Source organism: Armigeres subalbatus, chromosome 3 (assembly GCF_024139115.2).
Source record: "Armigeres subalbatus isolate Guangzhou_Male chromosome 3, GZ_Asu_2, whole genome shotgun sequence".
Taxonomy (NCBI): domain Eukaryota; kingdom Metazoa; phylum Arthropoda; class Insecta; order Diptera; family Culicidae; genus Armigeres; species Armigeres subalbatus.
Genome location: NC_085141.1, coordinates 287319885 through 287346932, shown reverse-complemented (window position 1 = coordinate 287346932; position 27048 = coordinate 287319885). Strand labels below are relative to the sequence as shown.

Sequence of the window (27048 nt, the reverse complement as noted above, 5' to 3'; positions counted from 1 at the left end):
TATTAAAACGATGTACTGTTGTAAAGACATGGTCGAGACAATGTAACAGTAAGTCGTTAAGGCAAGCTTTGATATGATATGGTTCTATTCTCACAGACTTTGTGTGTTCTTATCTTCGTCCAAACATTATCATTGTAATTTTTGTGTGAATTTGGTTTAAATTTGGCTCCAACGCTTGATTTTTAAGAGATGCTTAGAGGAATTTGAGACAAGAGTGCACCCTTGAGCAATTTTTTCTGTAACTTTTGTAAAAAGCCTTGTTAAATAAAGCACGGATATTTCTTTCAATACCAATTTACATTTAAATTTTCACTAATAATTGGGTCCTGGAAAATAATAAATACAAAAATCAAAAGTGCCACCCATATCAGGCAGACGGCCACCTAGATAATATTCTTTCCCACTGATTGACCATTAGACACGACTACTCTTTCTTTCAGTTTTACACTGCAATAATATTGTATTATTAAATACACTTATCCGATATTATGTTTCTGTGTTATACGACAGCTTATTTAATTTGATTGGAATATTTTAAAATTGCACTCAATTTTGACGCTCATTAAATTGATCATAAAAAGTAAAATTTTTACTATTCTTTATAGAATTTGTTCACTATGTCTGGATATGCGATCGAATCTATCTGTGTATCTGCTGGGTCGTTTAATATTTATTTTACTGAATAAATGTCGGGTGGCTCACTTCCCTCTATGCCACACTTGCCCCAAGTTTCGCTACCCATTGTTTTGTTTTCGGTGTTTTTTAAAACTGATTTTCTAGCAGTCATACTAGAATTTTTATTGATTTGCAACTTCAATCATACTTGGTTGGTATTATAAATCAGACACGACTAAGAGAATGCGATTATGCAGAAAACCATAAAATATGGTTGGAAATTATTGATGTGGCCTAACAGATTTCCCACGGTGTTAGTGTTCCTTGTGCCAAGAACTGTAGTCCTCCGACGAGCTCACGGAACAGAACGTTCTGCATTTTATTTCTATCTTCGTCGGTGCTTGGACTAATCTGCTTAGTTAATTTTTGATTATGATCTGCTTGGGTTGCTACTGGATCGCAGTCTTCAATGCCGATCCGCTCTAGTTTTATATGAAAAAATGGATACCGAGAGTTTAAATGCTTCCATTTTTCTTTCTTTCATCGAGGCGTTGGTAGAAGCCTTATAAAATCAAATTTAAAATTGAGTCACTGCCACGTCAGAATGCAAGTCAATATACGGAAGGGGAAGGAAATGATGATATAATTACTCGCCAACTGCAAACCGAATATACCTCTGCACTTGTCACGAGTTCATGCGAATTTATTGGAGCTTTTGGTTAGGTTCGAGGGGAAAGGGTTCGTCTTGGTTAACGAGTTGCCAATGTGATAGGAAAGCAAGTAATAGAATTTTATAATTGGAAGTAGAAAACGAGCTTTTACGTTCATTTCCAATTCTAGCAGTTACTGCTAGAAAGGTCAAGTTGAGGATATGTAAACGGTATGGAAGTCCATTTCCAGCTCTAGCAATTGTTAGAACATAAGAAATAAAGAGAAAGATACAAACTTGAAGAATGGAACGGAATCTGGGAAGTCACGACCTCGGTAGTTATACGACCGGTAGCGGTAGCTATATGACCACCATGCCCGTTACCATGCATTTAAAGAAGGCATTCTCTCCTCCCTACGCCTTATACCGAGCAGAAGCGATCCTATAAAGAGGCATTATCTCCACGATTCGCCTTATTTCGGGCGGATGCGTTCATTAAAAAAAGAAATTGTATCCTCGATTCGCCTTTTACCAGCCACATGCGTACATTAAAAAAGCATTATCTTCTTAATTTCAGTGAAAAATTCAATGAACTTTCCGAAGAAAACCTAACGAATATCCCACGTGGAAAATCTTACGAGTTTCCCTTGGAAATTCCTACGATTTTCGCGTGAAGATTCTAACGATTTTCTCGTAAAAAATCCTATAATTTTCCCGTGGATATTCCGACGATTATTCCGTTCCGTGGGCTTCGTGGCCTTGCGGTTAGCGACGTCAATCGCCTAAGCGCAAGTGCTATGGAGTGTGGGTTCGATTCCCTCCTGGAAAGAGAAAACTTTTCGAAAAATTCTCCACTGGTCCACTGGGTGTCCTGCCCGTTGCCTCATGCTAGGTGTTCCTGTCTTTTTTTAAAGTTGCCATAAATTTCCCGTAAAAAAGGCAAAGAATTTTCTGTGGAAATTACGACGAATTTTCGTGGAAAAGCCGACGTAATTCTGGTGGAAGTGCCGATATTATGAAAGTGGAATTTTCGACGAATCTCTTGTGGATATTTCGACTAATTTTTCGTCGAAATCCCGACGATTTTATTGTGGATAGCGCTACGAATTTCGCTTTGAAACGAATTTCCTGTACACTGATAAAAATCCTTGTATATCCTTGTATTTATATTTAACGCACACATATATTTTGCAACTTGTCAATTCAAATATGTTCAATATGAATCCACTTTCAAATTTTAAGATTACATAATCGAGACGGTTATGTTCATTTATTTATTACCAGACTAAGGCCGAAGTGGCTTGTGCAATACATAAAAGTCTTCTCCATTCAGCTCGGTCCATGGCTGCACGTCGACAACCACGCAGTCTGCGGAGGGTCCGCGAATCGTCCTCCACCTGATCGATCCACCTTGCCCTCTGTGCCTTCTTGTTCCCGTCGGAACGTTGTCGAGAACCATTTTCACCGGATTACTGTCTGACATTCTGGCTACGTGCACAGCCCACCGCAGTCTTCCGATTTTCGCGGTGTGAACGATGGATGGTTCTCCCAACAGCTGATACAACTCGTGGTTCATTCGCATCCTCCACGTACCGTCCGCCATCTGCATCCCACCATAGATGATATGCAGCACTTTCCTTTCGAAAACTCCCAGTGCGCGTTGGTCCTCCACGAGCAACGTCCAGGTCTCGTGTCCGCACAGAACTACCGGTCTAATGAGCGTTTTGTAGATAGTCAGTTTGGTACGGCGGCCGACTCTATTCGATCGGAGCGTTTTGCGGAGTCCAAAGTACGTACGATTTCCTGCCATGATGCGTCTCCGAATTTCTCCGCTGGTATCGTTATCGGCGGTCACCAGTGAGCCCAAATACACGAATTCTTCAACCACCTCGATTTCGTCACCACCGATAGAAACTCGTGGGTGGCTTACATTGACCTCTCTTGAGCCTCTTCCTATCATGTACTTCGTCTTCGACGTGTTGATGACTAGTCCAATCCGTTTAGCTTCGCTTTTCAGTCTGATGTAGACTTCCTCCATCCTCTCAAAGTTACGTGCCATGATATCAATGTCGTCGGCGAAACCAAATAACTGGACGGACTTCGTAAAAATCGTACCACTCGTGTCAATGCCTGCCCTTTGTATTACTCCCTCCAAAGCGATGTTGAATAGCAGACACGAAAGACCATCACCTTGCCGTAACCCTCTGCGCGTTTCGAAGGGACTCGAGAATGCCCCCGAAACTCGAACTACGCACATCACCCGATCCATCGCCGCCTTGATCAACCGTATCAGTTTATCCGGAAATCCGTTTTCATGCATTAGCTGCTATAGCTGGTTCCGATCGATTGTATCATATGCAGCTTTAAAGTCGATGAATAGATGATGTGTGGGCACGTTGAATTCGCGGCATTTTTGCAATACCTGACGTACGGCGAACACCTGGTTTGTGGTAAACCGGTCACACATAAACCCCGCCTGATACTACCCCCCGAACTCTCTTGCAATCGATGTTAGTCGGTGGCACAGAATTTGGGAGAGTACTTTGAAGGCGGCGTTCAGCAATGTGATTGCGCGGTAGTTGCTACAATCCAATCGCCATTTTTGTAGATGGGACACACGACACCTTTCAACCACTCCTGCGGCAGAACCTCATCCTCCCAAACCTTGGTAATTACCCAGTGCAGCGATCTAGCCTAGTGCCTTACCACCGTATTTATTCAGCTTTCCTGGTAGTTGGTCAACTCCAGAGGCTTTGTTGTTTTTCAGCCGGCCGATCTCCTCCTGGATTTCTTGGAGATTCGGAGCCGGAAGTCGCATGTCCTGCGCGCGTGCTCCTAGGTTCATTACCATACCGCCACCGTTGTCTGCCACATCGCCATTCAGGTGCTCTTCGTAGTGCTGCCGCCACCTTTAGTTCACCTCACGTTCGTTTGTAAGAAGGTTCCCGTTTATGTCCTTACACATATCGGGCTGTAGCACGTGGCCCTTACGTGAACGGTTTAACTTTTAATAGAACGAACTTTCGTGCGTTATTAGCACGGTACAGTTGCTCCGTCTCTTCACGGTATTGATCTTCCTGCTGGAGCTTTTTCCTCCGGAAAATCGAGTTTTGTCTGTTTCGAGCCCGTTTGTATCGTGCTTCGTTCGCCCTCGTGCGGTGTTGCAGCAATCTCGCCCATGCTGCATTCTTCTCCTCAACTCAACTGCTCACATTCGCCGTCATACCAGTCGTTTCTCTGATCCGGGAGCATCCTGTCCAGTGCAGCGGTTGCGATGTTTCCATTGGCGGATTGAATATCTCTCCAGCAATCTTCAAGAGACGCTGCGCCTAGTTGCTCTTCTGTTGGGAGTGCCACTTCCAGCTGCTGCGCGTAGTCTTGGGCTAGTCTACACGAAGGCGTCTTGTAGCCGCCCAATGTTTAGCAGCGGCGGACAACTCCGTGGTCGATTTGGTTTTCCGTTACTTGATAAGGTGATTTCCATGTGGCCTTGTAGATATTCTTGCGGAGGAAGAAAGTGCTTCGGAGTACCATTCTGCGACAGACTGCAAAGCTCTTATGCATCGTTGGCCGTTGTCGTTCGATACGGTATGAATACTATCCGGTTCGACGACCAGTCTGTACATTTCCTCCCTTCCTACCTGAGCGTTCATGTCACAGATGACGATTTTGACGTCCCGCAGTGGGCATCCATCGTATGTCTGCTCCAGCTGTGCATAGAACGCTTCTTTCTCGTCGTCGGGTCTCCCTTCGTGTGGGCAGTGCACGTTGATGATACTATAGTTGAAGAAACGGCATTTTATCCTCAGCTTGCACATCCTTGGGTTGATTGGCTGCCACCCAATCACGCGTTGCCGCATCTTGCCCAGCTGCCCGAGACGGTTATGTGTGCCTTCTTTATTAGTAAATATAAATTTTATCATTTGTTATTATAAACATTAATAGTTGAACTTATTGATTTTTTCCAATAAAATGTCTGGATTTTTGCAGTGTAGAAATTCCGTTGATTTTCTCGTCCTTCACATTTTCTGTGCAAATATCCACGATTTTTCCGTGGAAGTTTCGACAAATTTGCAGTGAAAATTCTGAAGAATTACCAGTGGATATGCCGATCATTTTCGAGTGGTAACTATGACGAAATTTCCGTGAAAATTCCGACAGATCTCCTGAGAAAATTTCAAAAAAATGGGTTGTCACGAGGATAGGTAACAAATCCCGTAGGAATTACTGGTTAGATTTTAATCAAAGGCGAAGTAAAATTTGAGCTGCTTTTGCTATTTAGAGTGAATTGGATTGGACATTGCGTTTCGTTATTATGATTGAATCACAATACCGCAATCCCAGACTCAAAACACATCAAGACACCGGCGATGGTACGCCATAATGTTGTGACGGGGCGTCTATCTGGAGCCCGGAAATGAGTCCGCTGTCGATTGTAGCTTTGGCTACGCGAAATTAGATTTAATGATTGTTTAATCTGTGGGAAAGGTTTTCCTCCAGGAATTGATCTCTCAGGTAATACCCCGGTGCATTGAAGGGCGTCCATAGTTAAATTGCATCACTTAGAACTACTCGCCAAAATAAGGTCTTGCTAACTGATTTTCACGAAATTTTCTTGGTAAACTTAGTTTACATGTGACTATTACATGTGACTATTACATTCTAATAATTCAACTCATCCAAATGCTTGAACTTTTTTCTTAAATTCACTCATAAGATTTTGTACAAGACTTGTACAAAGTATACGTAAAGGCTATAGGATCACTCCAAAACCGAACTTTTGATAGAGCTCGGAGACTCATAGTGTTATATACCAATCGACTCAGCTCGACGAATTGAGGTGATGTCTGTATGTGTGTATGTATGTGTGTGTGTGTGTACAAAAATGTTAGCATTACCGTCGTGCGGGGCTTCTTTTGAAAAATCAGGGGCTACTTTGGACATTTTAAAACAAGAATTATAACGAAAATAACTATAAAATTGTCATTATCACCAATCGGGTGTCTTGTTGATAGTTGGATGGCAACTTTCTGTTTCAAATTTGGTATTTTTCCGTTTATTTTTTTCAAAAAATCAAAAATCCAATGTAGCCCCCGGAATCAAAAGAAGCCCCGCACGACGGTATTCGATTTGCTTGCAACAAGTTGCAGTCGACGCGGATTGCGGTCTAGTTGTTTCCTATTGAAAATTGGCCTGATCGGTCATTACGTTCCAAAGTTATTGAAAAAAACATTGTTTTTGGGAAAAAAAAATTGAAAAACGAATGAATTTTTTTTTCAAATTTTGCAGCAATGCATTCAATTGATCGCAAATACATATGAATTGATGGAAAAAATAAAATCTATCCACCTAAAGTGCTATTTCGACCTCTCTTATGTGTTTTTCTTATTTTTTTTAATGCGCGAGAAGGGCACTACCAACGCTAGGTGGATTGATCTGGGTTTTTGAATACTATGTCTGAAACTCGATTTATGCATATGCAAAACATGTGACAAATTTAGTTTGCATTGCATTGAAGGTTAACCACTTCTTTGATCCCACGAAACCAGTACGCTAGACAGGTAGTTTCCCTACTAAGCTACGAAGGACCTCCGTGGTCCTCCGCAGCTTAGCGGGTACTGATGAAATCAAATTTCCGGCACCAAGCACATAGCCGAACTCTCAATATCTATTTTCAAAAACAACTCTCTCTCATGTATTGTTTGTACAATGCCAACCAAGTAGGATTGTCGGCTTCTACACACTTGCCTCACCAGCAACTGCGCTCAAAGAAATAGGTTTGTGTGAGGTTGTGCCAGTTAGTCATCAGATACCAACCCAACATATGCTTTTTTGTTGCTTTCAACCTTTCCCGCCCAAAAACAGTTATTTGTCTTAACTAAGGTAACTTTCCGAAAAAAAAACTTGAAGGGTCCGAAAATTGACGTATGGAGAGATATCGAGATATGGAGCACTGAAATGTACAGAGTTGACTATATTTCGGAAAACTGTTCTATTTGCATTAAAATTTGACTATTCATTGCTGCACGCTTTGTTATACGTTACACGGCAATTTTGGTTGTAGTTTTGCAAATTTTGTAGCAGCATGCAGTTGATTTTTATTACTTATAACATCCGATTCTGTAAACGTTTGAGTATGTGAAATGTGGAAATGTGAATAATTAACGCTTGGTGCGAAGGATCGCAACGCTTATGACAGATATGTGATCGCCTTGTGGTTCTTGTATCATCATAGTTCTGTTTTTTTGCCGCGCTTTGACAAAAACCTGCAGCAGCACGCAGGAATCGCACTGTCTATAGCAGGTATAAGTGTTATGAAGCATGGTTTCACATTCAACAGCACATTATTTATTGTTCATTTGTCATAAGTGCGATCCACAGATTGCTCTGCGCTTAATTAGCTTCAAAACAAATGTGTAAGAAAACGCAACTCCCCAAAACGAAAATTAGGTTTCACAACGGAAATTTTACGGCGCATTATGCAGGGCCAGCTCCAAAACAAAGTGCACATTATGTTCGTGATGCGAAAGGGCTTGAGATTTCCTAACCGTCGTCGCCGGATTGGTGAGGCTTTGCGCGCGATGCAATTACCTACCTATGGGTAGGTCGCTGTTTCACTTTACCGAGAGGTTGTTCAACTTCCGCTTCTTGTGTGCTTTTAGGATGTTGAGAGTGTAGCTGCTGCATGTCCGCTGCTAAGCACACGGACCCTGGCACGGCATGAAACGTGGAAGATGTGATCGGACAAGATGGTTCGGATAAAAACCCGTTTTTGTTTTCCTCATCGCATGAGATTAAATTAATGCCACAATTACATGGCATTTACGAAATTTTACACCACCCGATAAGTTGAATAGAAAAATTGACGAGAAAAATCAACCCTTGTCGGTTGTCCAATGCAACAAGTGTCTTGCCATAAAAGTTACTTAACTTTATCAAGTGAGGGCAACACAATGCACTCTCTTGGCGTTGATCTAACTAATTATTTTTTATTGAATGTCAGTTTTCAGATGATTGTGGTGAACTGCGTACCTATTTATACAATACTCTGTCATTAGGTAAAAAGTCCCCAAAATGTACCGATTATAAATTCTCTTAACAGGGCCAAAATTATGACCACAGCATTGTATTCTTCCACTGCTAAATATGCATAGATTAGGTAACAGTAATTGTGCTTTTTTGTGGAGTTACCCATTCTGTTATTGCATTCGTTGCTTTTGCCTGTATTTGCTTGAATGTACATATTTTTGGGCGTCAAAGCACTGGTGTAGATATCCAGATGTACCTAATTACGCGATAAATCTTGTTCATTTCACATTGGAAACCAATCTCCCATGCGTTGGAAACCACAACAAAATTATTAATTTAGTGTAATTACTCTATTATTCTTTATTGTAATCTACCTTCATAGCCCAATTTCATGAAAAAAGTGTGCAAACATTGAGTTGATACAAGAAAGCTAGAAGCTCTGCATCTCCACGGGTGAAACAAGATAGAAGATGGATAAGTACACATTTGTAGAAACTCTTTTACATAATTTTTTTTCTCAGAGCGCCTATTTTTTTATTTCCTGTTTCTATTTTTTGCCTGCATTCTTGTCGAAAAGTCAAAAATTTAATAACTTACATCAAAGCGCAAACGTGGTATTAAAACTCTGCCCCCAACTCAGGCCTCCCATTTGACGTGAAGCTGCTGCTGTATGGTGATCAACGTCCGAATATAAAATGTACCACGCGGCTGTCCAGACAGCGCTGGTGTAGTTTGTTCACCCTTCTGGAACGGAGAAAGCATATTTTCCACTGCTGTTTATGTGGGAATTTGGTTTCCTTTGTCCAGCAGCTAAAGAAGCTAAAATTAACTTTTGCTCCGTTGCTTTGGTTCGCCAAAAATACTTAAACCTATGACTAGTTATTTTGCAACACTCTGATTCTGTAGTTAGAAACATTAGCATAGTTTGAGTTCACCACTATATAAATCGTGCGCAGAGCCGGAAGAAGGAATGTTTCCTCGACTATTGCTATTCTGAGGCGTAACTGCCATCAACCGTCACAGGTTGATAACTTTGATCGGCTCATCAAATTGCAATAATATTAATTTTTACCAGCGTCAAAACGCCGGATACTCTCAACAGCAAACAAATGCACTACAACACTACTGCTAGCGCCACCGGTGCGGAGAACTAATTGAAATAAGATGTCCAACTTTGGTATGTGAGGTGTTATTTGTGATGGGTGTATACAATGCACGCATAGGGGATAGTAGTCACACTGTAGACTAATTCATTTTTCTTTCTATTGAGTTCCTTTAATATGATTGAGAATACAGTTATTTGAACCATGGGCAATTGTTTTCAGTGTCTTAGTTTCAATATTTTCGACTCGGTTGTTGCGATTGTTGTCCTAGCGATCGCTGATGTTCCCTACAGAAGAGCTGCCGGCTGTGGACGTCGAGCGGTCTGATGGCGATGTATTCTCGTTATGTGTAAACAATTTATTGTTTTCTGTATTGAACAACACAGTGCCCCAGAGGGATCCGTCAGCTTCGACTTGCATGTTACTTATGCTGCCAAATAGAGACGACGTCGACGAGACTTGGATGCCACCATACATATGCCTCTATAGACGCTGAAATATATGTGTGAAAAACTTTGAAGAAAACACCGTACCTAATAAAGGAAGTGCAAACGATAGGAGCGGTCTGCAGTTGGGCACTTACTGAACTACATATTATGGATACATAGTTCGTTGTATGTTGCATTTGTGCAATACGAGTGGAATAGAGGCTTCTTGTTTTACATTTTTTGGCTCGTTGCTTGTGTACAGCAAGCATACATTCATGATGTTTGGTGTAATATGTTCACTACCGGTTGGTCACCAAGTTAGTAGTTTGTTCAGTGGCGTCGCGTAACCTCACTTTTTACCTGTGCACTGACCCAAAAAGTGAACATTTTGATATTTTGACAGTCCAAATGGAAAAGAAAATTATCAGAGTCGTTTATACTAATCAAAATCTAGTTATTCTAGGCATTACCGCACACCAATTCCTTAAATTTAAACTCAGTGCACAGGTAGATTGAGGTTAGGGAAACGCCACTGAGTTTGTTTAATCTTTGAAAATAGTGCACTTTAGAGGCGTCGCGTCCGCATGTGCAACCTGTGCACTGCACAGGTAGCAAATTTGTCCTTAACATTAAACTCTCGATAGATTTATTGTCATTCTTATACAAATATATACTTGGATTATGTGCATTTGTCATATGTTTAGTACAAATTTAACGATTAGGTATAAATACATAATCCTAAAATATGCACGGATTTTTTACAAGCGACATGTGATATGACTATGAGGCAACTGAAATGCTGCGATGGGGGCGCGTTATGTTTTACTCCACGATACCAAAAAGGCGCACCGCACATGGGGGAGGTTCTTTCATCAGTGCTGCCACCTGGAAAAGTTTAGAGAATAAGTAGAACCTTGGAAACTTGACATGGCATGATATAGAAAATGAGAATTAAAATGTCTTTAGAAAGTTATAGAAAAAATTTTGTCAAACAATTTTTAGTTTGTGGGGTTAGAAATTCAACAATCTCAAGCATTAACTGCTTATTCCAAAAAAATATAAATTTCGAGATATCATGTCTATTTTGTGTGGTTTTAAAATTCTAACCCCGTAAACCAAGTTTTTTTTAGAAACGTCCTTAATTTTTGTTTTATAACAAAAATAATCTTCATTTCCTATACCACACCGTGTGAAATTTCAATGATTCTACTTTTTCTCTCGATGACAGCTGGTGGTCTTCTCCTCCCCTATTATGTCCAATACGTGCACTTCCAGTGAACGGTTTGCCATGCATCATACACGCATTATTTTATATGTGTAGGTCACCCGCTTTAACCGCAATCGACGATGTTCATCGCTGGCCTGGCAGTGCACGGTTTGTTGCCGATGGTGCCGATGCAAAAAAGCACATCGGTTTGGTGTCTACCGAGTAGGTACCTACCGTCAAGTCGCCATTCACCGTGCATCTTAGGCAATTTAGCAAATATTAGAGCTCTCCAAATAATTTAAATTGAAAATTATAGTCTTGAACACCGTCACGAACCTTGAATAATAGTTTTAATTCGAATGAAAATCAAAAACTATCTGTTTTTTGCAAGATACATGAATGTTGATATTTTTTCAGTGATATATTAGGGTATCCTTTCGCCGTGTTAGGGCACCATTCACCGTGTGGGTAGGTACCCATTCACCGTGGATAAGAACTTTTCATTTAAATTAATTAAAATATGAATTTAAACTTTGATTTTAAAATGTTATTCGTGTTTTTCATTTAGTTAAGCATAAACATGTGGAGTTCATGTGTTTTAGTGTAACACAGAAAGGACATACTCAATCAATAGAATTATTATTGCAGATGCAGAAATCAATGCTCATTAGCGTCACGTAACTCTTATGACCAACAAGTCATCCCCGGAAAACTATTGCTTCTGCTCAACCTGTACAAAATAATGGCGGAATCATTCATAGTACTCACGATTTCAATGGCCGGTGAATGGACACAGTTATTTTCTGGGGGATCCATTCGCCGTGCATTTTTATTTGGTGGGGAATGAAGTGTTACCTATATTTTCGGCTTAATTTTATAAGTAAAATCAAAATACACACCTGACACTTAAATTGTATTGACCATAAAATGTAAAGAACAATAAAACATTCACTTTTCCACTGATATTGAGCGAGCGAAGAATATACTTGATGGCTGAAAACAAAGGTGGAAGCAGAAAGCCGCAGGATGTTAACAAACTCTAACGTCAAAACAGCTGTTGGAACAGTTATATTTTACAGTTATTACTCGGAGAGGATTCTTTTGAACTTCTTTAATGGTGCTGATGTTGAAATAAAGTATTTTTCAATATTTTCGTGAACATAACGAACATTACTTTGAACCCCACGGTGAATGGCGACCTGACGGTACACCTCTTCAAACAGCGCATGCGCGTTTGGTTGAAGAACGCGCAATCGGAACAAAATAGAAAAAGAAAAGAGGCGGTGATTAAATAATTGTTCTGCTCTCTCAAAGCCATGGGGAAAGTCCGATTCACTGGGCAAAAAGTATTCTAAACTGTTTTTTTCCTGATGATTATATGACCTATGCGTTTATTTTTAGGGATTATTGTCCACTATAAGTTGTCGCGCAAATGACGATAGCATGTTTCAAAAATGTTTTTAAAGAAATATTGAAATCGAGTAAATCTGCATTCTGAACCTTGCTTTCATGTTTTCCAGTCAATTGAATTTTTCTGAAACCCATTCTTCGTCAATATCGAAGCTTGAAAAGAATCCTGATATCGTTCAATATTTTCCGTAGCTTAGTAGTTGACATGATAGTTAATCTGGCAATTTTTTAGTTGAATTTCGCCGAGTCTTAACTTGTTTTAGGAATGAAAGCATCTTTATTACTAAGCAGTGGAAAGCTACATTATTCTTACATTAGGTTCAACATTAGGCTCGTTTAAATCTGCGAGAAAATCTATTTGCTATTTTTATAGCCCGGGACAATAATATCGAGGTATGTTTGTCCTACATAATATTTATGAAGTGTCTAATTTCATTGATAATGATGATAATATGATTCATGCTTTCTATATGGTAACAATATAGTGGTGCGAGCTTACAGAATCCCCAAATACAACGAAAAATGGGCACAAAGAACAGCTTCTCTTGTCATGTAATGCTTAAGAATGCCACAATGGCCACATGTAGTGTATTCCCTGAAATCCTTCGCGGGCCGCAGGAAAAGGCTTGGAGGGCCACATGCGGCCCGCGGACCGCACTTTGGGGATCACTGACCTAGGGGGTAGAGGGGTAGGAAGAATGTCCATGGTTCACACAAATTAATGAAAAATTGCATGATCAGGTGTGTACGCTGATGGAGGGATGAACACATCTAAAACTGTTCAACATCTGTCCACGTGGTATGAAAACAGCCCTACGGAAAAAAAGATTCATCAAAGGAATAAACTAAAATAGAATAAATAATAATTGAGGAACGTTTAGATTCATTGTACAGACCCCATTTTTCTGATATATATGACATGCTAATTACAAATGTGTATTACCCGTCTAATCATCTATATAATAAAAATGAAATGGTCTGTGTTCGTATCCGCATAACTCGAAAACAGCTGAATGGATTTCCTTCATTTCTTCAGCAGATATGTTCGTTATCGTTTCCGACGGGTTTATATGATATTTCCTCATGGCAAAACTACGAGTACAGTTAAGTAAATCGTGAAAAACTATAATTCTGATTCGTGTAAAAATTTCGCATGGGCAGATCATAATGCTCATTTTTGCCTACTATGCAGGACAACGTCTGCCGGATCAACTAGTTCTTAATATATTTCAATTTTCTGAACACAGAATCATTAAGACTTGTGTCATTCTACGAAATAACATGAATTAAAATAAAAGATACCGTTTCATTGAATAGATGTTTTGTATGTCATATTAAAAAGCATTATGATTCCCCAGATTAGTTTGTTTTTCAATTTAACGCACTGTCACTTTAAGTTTAGTTTGAGTTTAATTCGATAAATGGGATGTAGCTTAGAAGCAGATAGACGAAACATATGGGAAACACGGTTGAAGATGGATCGCTCAGATCGGATGTGTCATTTCAGGTCCTTTTTTCAGGTCAGGTTTTTCTCAAAATATTCAACTTTGATACGGGAAGCACGAACAATCATCAACTCGTTATAATTTTTATCATTGAATGCTTCACTTTTTTTCTACAACAAATATAATTTTGAAAAAACTATCACCGGCGGATTTCAATGCTGATACATTGACAGCTACATCAAATAACTGAAAACCGAAATACGCCGCTCGGTGCACAGGTTGAACAATTGACCACGCGACGCCTCTACATTTGCCATAAGTTCGAAAATGTTTTTATTCATATCAAACATGTAGTTTTCTCTGTGGACTTTATTTTTGAGTAGATACTACAAGCGCTGAGTTTTTCTACATTTTATTCATACGACCCAATGTTTTGTATATGTGAACAGATTTTTAGTTTGGCTTCAGCCGTCCTAGAATTAGGATATATTGGAAGCTACAACAATTTGGCGATGAGGATAATTTCAAAGAAACAGGTAGAGCTCAGGGGCGTCTCGTGGACTTTTGCTACACCTGTTCTACCATGCTGATAAAAAAATATTCATCAAGCTGAGTGGTTACGAATGAAAGTTGTGCATTTGATCTAATATTGAAACCTTTTTTTGTACAACTTAACCAAATATTAGAAGAAAAAGCCTTCTATAAAAAGTTCGGTTTTGGAGCAGTTCTATAGCCTTTCCGTATACTTAGTATACGAGAAAGGCAAAAACAATTTAAATAAAAAGGATTTACAAAACAATAAATAGCTAATTAATCTCTTTTGTTACAAACATGTTTTAAATTTAGATGCACTTAAAATTTCACTTAAAAAACTCTCGCAAATCGTCTAAAATCTAACTTGGTAACAGTTGGCAATAACTGGATATTGCTCAGAATAGAGATCTTTCAAATCGGCTCATTCCACCATTCGGGGTACACGGGTCCCATCGCCGCTAATATTTTAAGTCTCACATATTTTGTTGTTATGAAAGAAATGTTTCTAACCATTATTAGTATAATTGTTTGATGCGACCCCAGATTGTGACGACCAATGAGTCTCATTTTGAAGCTGAAATGTGTTCCAGTTATTTAATTTTTCAAATTTAGTGAAAACTATACCTTTTTCTCTATGTTGATTGATTTTGAGTATTCGTAAAAAAGCATTATTTAATGTCTTTTTTGAAAACGCAAACATTAATTTAATATTGTTCTTGATGCATTGCATATTCATCAGGAAAAAAAGAAAAACAGTTTCAAATCATCGGAATATGAACGAAAGCGCGCGTGGTGTGCGTGCGCCTTTCGGCAAAGCACAAGCCCGACACTATGATCGAGTCTAACCGAAGGTGCGTCGCTTCGTTGATTGTTCTCGCAGCGCGTCGAACGGGTTTGACTCCTGCGCGCATAGCAGAACTTGCATCTAAACGTGCTTGCTTCGCATGCGAAAGAGGATGATGTGAGGAAACGGAGAAAGCTGGCAACGCTCACGCTGGTTCTCTGCGCGCGGAGAACGAGTGACCATACCAAAGAGAAAATTATTTCAAATCATTTGTCATGCCGCAGAACTTTAAATTTGACATCTGGTAGCGCTGCTGTTGGTTCTTCATTATGGATCGTACGACTGGCAAAAGCTTTCTATGTGATGGGGTGTGGTGTGTCGGAGAAACACATATTTAGCTGCAATTTGACTGTACGCCAAACATGTGGCGTTAACTTGATCAGCCTACGAAATATTTTATTTCTTTAGATGTTTAGATGTTGAAATCATTGGAAATATTACGTGACACTTTGTTCGTAACAATTACTGAGTAAATTATTTGCCCTAACAATTAATTGCCAAGACATTAATTTCCTACTTCTGACCTAAAAATGGTTACCTGTTCCATGAACAGGTAGAACGTATGGACGAGTCGCCTCTGGTAGAGCTGCAGTTCTTATCAAGATGCCCATATCCGGCGAATTTCAAATTGTCTTGCAGCTAGATTCTTCCGGCAGAATCAAGTGACGGAGATGATAAAATGCTTCAGCAATCTAGAAAACATTCTCAATTGGTCAGCAAACTACCCGTAGTTTATCACTGTATCTCTGGCTTCGAACATCCAAAAACAGTCTATGATCCATGGGCTCGTGTTCGACAGTAGACTATGCGGCAAAAGTGCTGTTGCTGTTGAGAAGCCTCAGGCACAACAAGTATGTCAATTTTGTCGAATGAGCTGATTAACCAGATCAACGTAAGCACTGCACCTTTCAGCAAGCTTTGCCAATGCTTCCAATTATCGAAGAATGAGGCGAACGATTTTGTGATATACGATTTTGTGATATACCGTCAATCAATCAATACAAGAGTCTATTTTTCACTTGAAGATCGAGATCGTCTAAGGACGTTGATATACGATCGAAACTCCTCACCAAGCTAGAGACCAGGCATGAAGGTGAAGGCATGTGTCGATATGCTTGGTCCTTTTTTGCAAGCGATTGATGCTGGAGATGCTGGTTGCTCGTCGAGTTCTCCCAGAAGCTTGCGCATCCACAGCAGTTCCTTGCATCCCTCGGCCAGGGCCACGAACTCGGTTTCTGTGGAAGAGAGCGCAACGCAGATTTGCTTGTGAGCCCCCGCCGAACTTGATTAGGAATCCGGAGTTGAATTTTCGGTCCCCTTCATCTCCGGCCCAATCTGCTCCAACAAAACACTCCAGATCTTCGTTTCCGGATCCCAGATGGAGGCACAAGACTTTTGTCTATTTGAGGTACCTCAGTACCCGCTTTGCCTCGGTCCAGTCCCGGTTGGTAAGATTCGATACCTTTTTGCCTTTCTCGTACAACGAAGTTGTACCGAAAGGCTATCATTTCACTCCGAAAACGAACTTTTTATAGAAGCCTCTGAGACCCATAGTATTATATACCAATCGACTCAGCTCGACATGCTGAGCACAAGTCTGTCTGTCCGTGTGTATGTGTATGTGTTTTTTTTCTTCCCCTTCAAAGGGGGGGCAGTGCACGACGCACCCTCGAGGTTCGCTGCGTGTCCTTGCAGCATCGAACATCGTGACTCGCTTTTTTAGAAGAACACCATGGTATCGTGCCAGCGCATTGCCGGCTTTCCAGGTGGCCTTACCACGCCCTATGTCCTCGGAAGGTGGGGAGGGTAGACTTCGCGCCTGCTTCCCTCTGCACGACTGGTATCAAGAATGATGATGCCGCGTGCACCCCAAATTGACCTCTCTGCGATAGGGTCTGTTCGCCAACACACAGAGGGACTTGCCGACGCGGTGCCTACGCCTACCCCAGCCTTGACGAGGACCCCTTTCCGTCCTCGGGCTCGGAACCCGCCCGGTTGACCGACGCCGCGAAAGCGACGATACCATGTTGTTCTTCGCGCGGCCACTTGTTCGATAAAAGGATCGAGTTCGACCACAGGGCATGACCACCGGTATGACCCATGAAGCCGACTCCGAACCCTTGGACCACCTCTTGTTTGCGCCTGAACTAGCCATCCTTCAGTCCACGCGCCACCTTCTGTGTAGCTCCGAGACGATTTGGACGATAGCCGATAAAACGGCGTTCCAGCCAACTTCATCTTTACACATCCTCCGTACTAGGTTGTCCGGGGTAGTGTCCAGACCACATGTGGCAAGCATGTGGTCACGCATTGCGCGAGAACGTGGGCACACGAACAACACGTGTTCCGCCGTTTCCTCTAAACCTGCGCACACCAAACACTTGGGCGAGGCCGAGCAAGCCAGCTGCGTTACCTGCACTGTGAATTTGCAGCACGCTTAAGCGCCGGGCACTTCGAACAAATCAAACAAATCAAACGGCGTGAGCGTTCTCAATAGCCCCCCCTGATTATTGCTTAATTGCGGGCCGGGGGCCGGACTGGCGAAAGGGTTTTGGTTTAGTGGGTCGGGTAACATACCCATCCCCACACTACCTGAGTTAACCTCCTCAGGTGTCTGGATGCAGATTTCCGTTTACCCTTGCTAAAAAAAAAAAAAAAAAACAATTGGGAGGGTTCGTGCAGCATTGTGCCTTATGTCCCTCCAATCCGCAGCGTCGACAGAGCTTGCTTCTGTCAGGGCCTTTGCAGTCCCATTGCTTGTGCCCTGGTTCCAGGCACTTGAAGCAAACTTCGGGTTCCTCGTATATGCCCACAGGGCACACCGACCATCGCACCTTGACGCTCCCTAACTTGACTACCTTGGAGGCATCCGCTGCAGATAGCCGAATGGAGCTTAGCGGTAGACAACAAGAGGAAGACATTCTTAAGGGATAACGACAGTAAAAGGGGAGAATGGAGAACTATTACAGTCTAACATCAGCAACTTTCAAAAATTAGTGGACAAGGGACATGTATTCGAGTTCAAGACCCGCCAACACTTCCCTTATAGGCTTTGGCTGCTTTCCTAGGACCCGATGATGTTCAGATAGCACAGATCTGGAGCCACGATGCTCCTCGCACGCCCACATGACATTCGATATCTTTCTGCCTAGCAATGATGTGCTGAGGTAGATGTCCGGTCCTGTGTTTACCGCAACGTACAGCAAACTGCCTACCAAGCTGCGGTACGATTCATTTGTTGGCATCTATTCCTTCTTCTTTGGATTTAAGTAAGCTGGATCGATTGGAATTTTGGACGCTTTCGTGCCAGATTCGCTCCACGACTTTGTCGATGTACTCGGCCTGATTCAAGGTGTAGTGGCCGTCTTTCTTTTCGATGCGCTTTCTAGGAACATTTATAGTTCTTCCATGCTCGAAAACAGGAGGACAGGAGGAGATTGGCCGACTGAAGAACAACAAAGCCCCTGGGGTTGACCAACTACCAAGAGAGCTATTTAAACACGGTGGTGAGGCACTACACTGGGTCACTACCAAGATTTGGGAGGAGGAAGTTTTGCCGCAGGAGTGGATGGAAGGTGTCGTGTGTCCCATCTACAAAAAGGGCGATAAGCTGGATTGTAGCAACTGCCGCGCAATCACATTGCTGAACGCCGTCTACAAGGCACTCTCCCAAATTTTTTGCCGTCGACTAGCACCAATTGCAAGGGGCAGTACCAGGTGGGTTTTATGGGCGAATGCTCCACCACGGACCTGGTGTTCGCCATTCGCCAAGCACCGCAGAAATGCCGCGAATACGTGCCCACACATCATCTATTCATCGACTTCAAAGCCGCATATGATACAATCGATCGGGACCAGCTATGGCAGCTAATGCACGAACAAGGATTTCCGGATAAACTGACACGGTTGATCAAAGCGACGATGGATCGGGTGATGTGCGTAGTTCGAGTTTCAGGGGCATTCTCGAGTCCCTTCGAAACCCGCAGAGGGTTACGGCAAGGTGATGGTCTTTCGTGTCTGCTATTCAACATCGCTTTGGAAGGGGTAATACGAAGAGCATGGATTAACACGAGTGGTACAATTTTCAATAAGTCCGTCCAGCTATTTGGTTTCGCCGACCACATAGAAATTATGGCACGTAACTTTGAGAAGATGGAGGAAGCCTACATCAGACTGAAGAGGGAAGCCAAGCGGATCGGACTAGTCATCAACACGTCGAAGGTGAAGTACATGATAGGAAGAGGTTCAAGAGAAGACAATGTGAGCCACCCACCGCGAGTTTGCATCGGAGGTGACGAAATCGAGGTGGTAGAAGAATTTGTGTACTTGGGCTCACTGGTGACTGCCGAAAATGATACCAGCAGAGAAATTCGGAGACGCATAGTGGCTGGAAATCGTACGTACTTTGGACTCCGCAAGACGCTCCGATCGAATAGAGCTCGCCGTCGTGCCAAACTGACTATCTACAAAACGTTTATTAGACCGGTAGTTCTCTAAGGACACGAGACCTTGACGATGCTCGTGGAGGACCAACGCGCACTGGGAGTTTTCGAAAGGAAAGTGCTGCGTACCATCTATGGTGGGGTGCAGATGGCGGACGGTACGTGGAGCAGGCGAATGAACCACGAGTTGCATCAGCTGTTGGGAGAACCATCCATCGTTCACACCGCGAAAATCAGACGACTGCGGTGGGCCAGGCACGTAGCCAGAATGTCGGACAGTAATCCGGTGAAAATGGTTTTCGACAACGATCCGACGGACACAAGAAGGCGAGGTGCGCAGCGGGCAAGGTGGATCGATCAGGTGGAAGATGACTTGCGGACCCTCCGTAGACTGCGTGGTTGGCGACGTGTACTCATGGACCGAGCCGAATGGAGAAGACTCTTATATACCGCACAGGCCACTTCGGTATTAGTCTTCTTCTTCTTCTTATTATTAGCATTAAATCCCCACACTGAGACAGAGCCGCCTCGCAGCTTAGTGTTCATTAAGCACTTCCACAGTTGTTAACTGCGGGGTTTCTAAGCCAAGTTACCATTTTTGCATTCGTATATCATGAGGCTAACACGATGATACTTTTATGCCCAGGGAAGTCGAGACAATTTCCAATCCGAAAATTGTCCAGACCGGCACCGGGAATCGAACCCAGCCACCCTCAGCAAGGTCTTGCTTTGTAGCCACTAGTCACGGCTAAGGAGGGCCCTAGTCTGAATAAATACTAATAACATTATATTCCCTAGTCGTAAAGAAAGTGCTATTGTATGGCATGTGTTTTGATTAGAAACGGCATGTTTTTGGTCTAAAACTGAAAATATAGTTCTTTGCTTTTTGCTCTTTTTTCGTTTCAGAGAGCGAGCAAAGGCACTTAAACCTAGGCTATTAGCTAGGGTAAGGCTAATACCTTCGCCCCATCCGAGGAAAATCATCGGCAAGGATAATGGAGTGACATAAATTTCTTAGCAAAGTCACTCCCAACGTATTTCCACAAATTTTCTATCATTTGCTTATAATGATACTCCTAAACCACATACCCTACCCACCATCCAATTCCTTGACATCTATGAGGGCGTCGGTGAGTCGCTGGCCTCTCGTTAAGTAGATGTCATATCATCATTTCCTTCCCTTTCCTAGTAACGGAGAAGATGGGCGTGGCCGGCAATGATAGCTTTCATGTTTTATCATTTTGGACCCCCAATTGGATTTCCATTGAATCCCAAATGGAAATCCATAAGCAATTGGGGTAAGAAAGGTAAAGAATATACATGACAACTATCAGTATGCAATCTACGAAATACTCCGTTACAACGCAACGCAACGCAACGCAAAAACTGAAAATATAGTTCTTTGGAGCATCAATCGCCCTCTATAGACTCAACAAAATATTATTCGTAAAAGCTTCGTCGCCATATTGAAAGATTTTCCGTCACGCACCCGAAATTATGTTCTGAGTCAGACTTCTTACCATAAAAGGAAATGCAAGCAGTTGCAGGTTTCCTCTGAGCACCACAAGATGAAGATTCAGAATTGACGAGGTATGATGTCAACAGCTCTGATCAAATGTTTACTTATCACAGTTCCCCTGAAGAAGACCCAAAAAGTGGTCAATATTTGGGGATAAACAAAAAACTATTTTAAAACTGCTTAATTTATTGGTCGATCATGCTCTCAATCCGTCCTGATTTCAAAAACCCAGGTTCGTTGAACCAAAATTTGTTCACCATTGCAAAGTATCTTTGCGTGGTCTTTGCTTTGCATATTTTAAGGGTAATGAAGAGCAGCAATTTTTAGCTCAGTTACCGCTGCTCCTCTGCCCAAACTTCAGCTCCGTTTTTCTCCACCGGACTTCAAATCTAGGCGATGGTATAAGAAATTGTATTTTATTTGTTATTAGAAAAGTTTTACCCTTCAAACAACTTAATAAAAGTGCTCAAACTTCTCATTCGGTCAGTGATCATCATTGACTATATACATAGAGGATCTCATCATTGCCAACAATAAATATGGCTGTTAATGTTTTGCACCAAGAAGCGTCTCGTTTGGTCTTCAACATCGATTTCTCAGATAAACAAATATTCCATCCATCCGATTGATTTTGTTATATCCAAGAATATGGTAGACCTGATGAAACCAATGATTCTGAACGAACTTTCTTCAGATCATTTGAATTGACATTTCACATGACCAATTTGTTTTCCAAAAGAATCATTCTACCAGCTATCAAATTATAGATTGTGTGAAATGAAACTCCGTGATATGGAGCGGATGGTTGTCCATAAAATGTTGACCGGAAATAGCCACCAACGGCCGAACCTTCCAAGTCTCGCAAGTCTCGGTGGTGTCTTTCTGATGGAGTACAATTTGCTTTTGGTGTTTTCAAGAATCAGTGTTGAGTCTACGCTGTTCAATAATTTGTTCGCTGACTTTGTTAAAGTGTATATAGTTTAGTACTACATGTTTGCTGATAACACTGGATCTGTTACATCGCGTATAAATAAAAAAAATTTAAAAAAAAAATCAGGGGGGCGATAATTATCTTCAAAATTTCCATGAAGTTTATTTATTTAAATTAAAATCAATTAAAAAAAGTGTAAGTAGTTATTAGTTTAGAATGAGTTACGCAAAGAAACTACAGATGTGTTGTGGTTAAAAACGTTGGCTCAGGGACACGCTCTTTTCGATTTGGAAACGGTGCATCTTCGTTTCCGGAATCAAAAGTCTCTATAAACTTGAAGGCAAGAGCAAAAATTGAAAGTTTTTCTATTCGCAATTCAGAGATGACATTTCAAATTTACGATTTGCCCATTTCACCATCTTCATAAAACTAACTGAGCAAGCAAATTTACGCTACTAATAAATTAGAAGCGCTCTCAAAATAACGAAATATTTACCTTGCATATCGTAAAATCTCTTCCCTTCCACCGATTTACTTCCACAAAACACACAAAAATAGGTGGATACCGTTCACCGACCTAGAGATTGAATGCAATACTGAACCGGCGCCGCGGGAAACTGGTGTGACATAATCATTGTTCTGAAATAAAACAAAACGAGCATTTAATTACACCATTGACGTTCCCAACAGCTACCGGCGCTGTCTCACTCCACCGAAGGGTCACAGAGTCTTTGTGACTTGCTCATAAAACTTAAAACTCAAATTACGGATTGTGATGTGAACTGTCATTTTTTTTCCATAATTGATCCACTAGCGACTAGAGGTATTCGACGCAACGACACTCGGTTTTGTACAATTCCGTGGCCTATTCAACGTCTGAGAATTGGGGTACAATCCGTTAGTGAGGGCGCTCAATTTGTGTACGGAATTGCATCCGCATTTGGCACCAAGAAAATAGAAAAAAAAAAACGATTCGAATTGCATCCGTCTCAACCTCGAGGGCACCTGTCTGTCAACCTGATACGAACTGGCAGCAGTTCGGAATTACTTGAAATCACTCGAGCATAAAACTGCCCAAAAGAAAATTTCCACGGTGTGGAGCGTGGCGCGATGCAACGCCAATCGAGTCAGCGATAGTGACTTACTTTTACGATTAGATGAATTACCGATTCGGATTCGGTGAAACCGACAGTGCACTACATTCGGTCGGTAGGTAACTTTCCCACCAGGCAGACCGCACGTTCATTATCACTGGGCGTAGGATTGGAAAGTATCAAATCAATCAGATCCCCTTTACTTACCTACAATTGTGCTGATTTGCGCTATGCTGATTGGCGCGCGGATCAATCACAGTGCAATTGAACTCCAGCTGGTTGTGGTTGGCCGATCGGGTGGTAATATTGAGAAAGCGGTTTTTCGTTTCAGACAGCCTCCTGGAGTTTGCACCATACAAACAAAATGACAACTTTTTTTTCGTGGGCATATTATTTTTTTGCTCGTTTGTATTTTCCTACATTTACTACATAAACATTTATATTAGAATTTTAATAAATACACTAGTTTAGAAAAAGAAACGAGTTTATCGATTTGTTTGAGGCATGGAAATCTTATTTCTTTTTCTCGGCGCACGCTGTATAGCATTCCTATGGTACATCTATCACTTTCGATGTCTATATTTAAGGCTTCCTACCATGTTCGTCCGATTGGTAACGTCATCGTGCGATGCCGGTAAAACTGAAAGAAAAAAACTATCAATAGTGGTTACAAAGTGCTTCCTACTTCCTAACTAGATATTTTGCACAAAAAAGCTCTCGAGAGCAAAATCGGGCTTTTGCTTTGCGCACCCCACAACGGGGGTGGTGGTAACGTGAGCCATCCGACCGACCGACCACAATCCTAGTTGCGGTTGGTTGAGCGAGAAAGTAAAATTCATGTGCACTTTTGTTTCGGGTTATAGGGCGTAAAATAGCACGGAGCGTACACCACCGACCCGAGCAACAACAGTGAATTACGTTGCTACAGTGGCGATTGTTATCTGCGGGGTGCATTTTGGGTTTTGTTGAGCGGAGTGCTTTGAGGCGGAGGTGTTTATTGAATCCAATCGCTAGATGGGAGAGAAGCACAAAAAAATATCACTTCCATATAAGTACTGCAACATTTGTTATAAATTGTTATCTTTCAAATTAGGATTTTACTTGATGTAATGCACAATCCATGATTTTTGAAAGTAAGCGCTGGTTTCATAAAGTCGCATTAAGTTCCTAGCTAAAATTAATTTAATGAATTTCCACGAGACATTTTTTAGTTTTATTTCCACTGGAAATCTCGCTAAACTATTCAAAAAGACCTAAGTAACATTTTTTTCATGAAATAATTTCAATAACAACAGACCAATATTTTTTTATTACAGTTTTTTGGTATTTCCACGTGAAATCCTTCGAAATTTTCACGGGCCTTCGGAATTTTTACGGGAAATCCTTCGAAATTTCCACGGGAAATCCTTCGGAATTTCCACGGGAAATCCTTCGGAATTTCCACGGGAAATCCTTCGGAATTTCCACGGGAAATCCTTCGGAATTTCCACGGGAAATCCTTCGGAATTTCCACGGGAAATCCTTCGGAATTTCCACGGGAAATCCTTCGGAATTTCCACGGGAAATCCTTCGGAATTTCCACGGGAAATCCTTCGGAATTTCCACGGGAAATCCTTCGGAATTTCCACGGGAAATCCTTCGGAATTTCCACGGGAAATCCTTCGGAATTTCCACGGCAAACCCCCCGTCATCTCAACTGGAAATCCTTCGGAATTTCCACGGGAAATCCTTCGGGATTTCCACGGGAAATCCTTCGAATTTCCACGGAAATCCTTCGGAATTTCCACGGAAATCCTTCGAATTTCCACGAAATCCTTCGGAATTTCCACTGAAAATACTCCGGAATTTCCACGGAAATCCTCGGAATTTCACGGAAATCTTACGGAATTTCCTCGGGAAATCCTCCGGAATTTCCTCGGGAAATCCTCCGGAATTTCCACCGGAAATCCTCCGGAATTTCCTCGGGAAATCCTCCGGAATTTCCTCGGGAAATCCTCCGGAATTTCCTCGGGAAATCCTCCGGAATTTCCTCGGGAAATCCTCCGGAATTTCCTCGGGAAATCCTCCGGAATTTCCTCGGGAAATCCTCCGGAATTTCCACGGGAAATCCTCCGGAATTTCCACGGGAAATCCTTAGGAAATTCCACGGAAAATCCTTCGGAATTTCCACGGAAAATCCTTCGGAATTTCCATGGAAAATCCTTCGGAATTTCCACGGGAAATCCTTCGGAATTTCCACGGGAAATCCTTCGGAATTTCCACGGAAATCCTTCGGAATTTCCACGGAAATCCTTCGAATTTCCACGGAAATCCTTCGGAATTTCCACGGAAATCCTTCGGAATTTCCACGGAAATCCTTCGGAATTTCCACGGAAATCCTTCGGAATTTCCACGGAAATCCTTCGGAATTTCCACGGAAATCCTTCGAATTTCTACAGGAAATCCTTCGGAATTTCCACGGAAATCCTTCGAATTTCCACGGAAATCCTTCGGAATTTCCACGGAAATCCTTCGAATTTCCACGGAAATCCTTCGAATTTCCACGGAAATCCTTCGGAATTTCCACAGGAAATCCTTCGAATTTCCACGGGAAATCCTTCGAATTTCCACGGAAATCCTTCGGAATTTCCACGGAAATCCTTCGGAATTTCCACGGAAATCCTTCGGAATTTCCACGGAAATCCTTCGAATTTCACGGAAATCCTTCGGAATTTCCACGGAAATCCTTCGGAATTTCCACGGAAATCCTTCGCAATTTCCACGGAAATCCTTCGGAATTTCCACGAAATCCTTCGGAATTTCCACGGAAATCCTTCGGAATTTCCACGGAAATCCTTCGAATTTCCACGGAAATCCTTCTGAATTTCCACGAAATCCTTCTGAATTTCCACGGAAATCCTTCTGAATTTCCACGGAAATCCTTCGGAATTTCCACAGGAAATCCTTCGGAATTTCACGGAAATCCTTCGGAATTTCCACGGAAATCCTTCGGAATTTCCACGGAAATTCTTCGGAATTTCCACGAGAAATCCTTCGAAATTTCTACGAGAAATCCTTCGGATTTTCCACGGAAATCCTTCGGAATTTCCACGGGAAATCCTTCGGAATTTCCACGGGAAATCCTTCGGAATTTCCACGGGAAATCCTTCGGAATTTCCACGGGAAATCCTTCGGAATTTCCACGGGAAATCCTTCGGAATTTCCACGGGAAATCCTTCGGAATTTCCACGGGAAATCCTTCGGAATTTCCACGGGAAATCCTTCGGAATTTCCACGGGAAATCCTTCGGAATTTCTACGGGAAATCCTTCGGAATTTCCACGGGAAATCCTTCGGAATTTCCACGGATAATCCTTCGGAATTTCCACGGGAAATCCTTCGGAATTTCCACGGCAAATCCTTCGGAATTTCCACGGGAAATCCTTCGGAATTTCCACGGGAAATCCTTCGGAATTTCCACGGGAAATTTTTCGGAATTTCCACGGGAAATCCTTCGGAATTTCCACGGGAAATCCTTAGGAATTTCCACGGGAAATCCTTTGGAATTTACACGGGAAATCCTATGGAATTTCCACTGCAAATCCTTTGGAATTTTCACGGCGAATCCTTTGGAATTTCCACGGCGAATCCTTTGGAATTTCCACGGCAAATCCTTTGGAATTTCCACGGCAAATTTTTCGGAATTTCCACGGGAAATCTTTCGGAATTTCCACGGGAAATTCTTCGGAATTTTTACGGGAAATGTTTTGGAATTTCCAAGGGGAAATCCTTCGGAATTTCCAAGGGAAATCCTTCGGAA

The 27048-nt window shown here is 41.9% G+C and overlaps 1 protein-coding gene across 4 annotated transcripts in view; it reads left to right on the top strand.

Annotated features, from left to right (window-relative positions):
• Positions 1–27048, top strand: part of LOC134224745 (rab11 family-interacting protein 4B) — a 330754-nt gene that overhangs the window by 9100 nt on the left and 294606 nt on the right. The window lies entirely within an intron of this gene.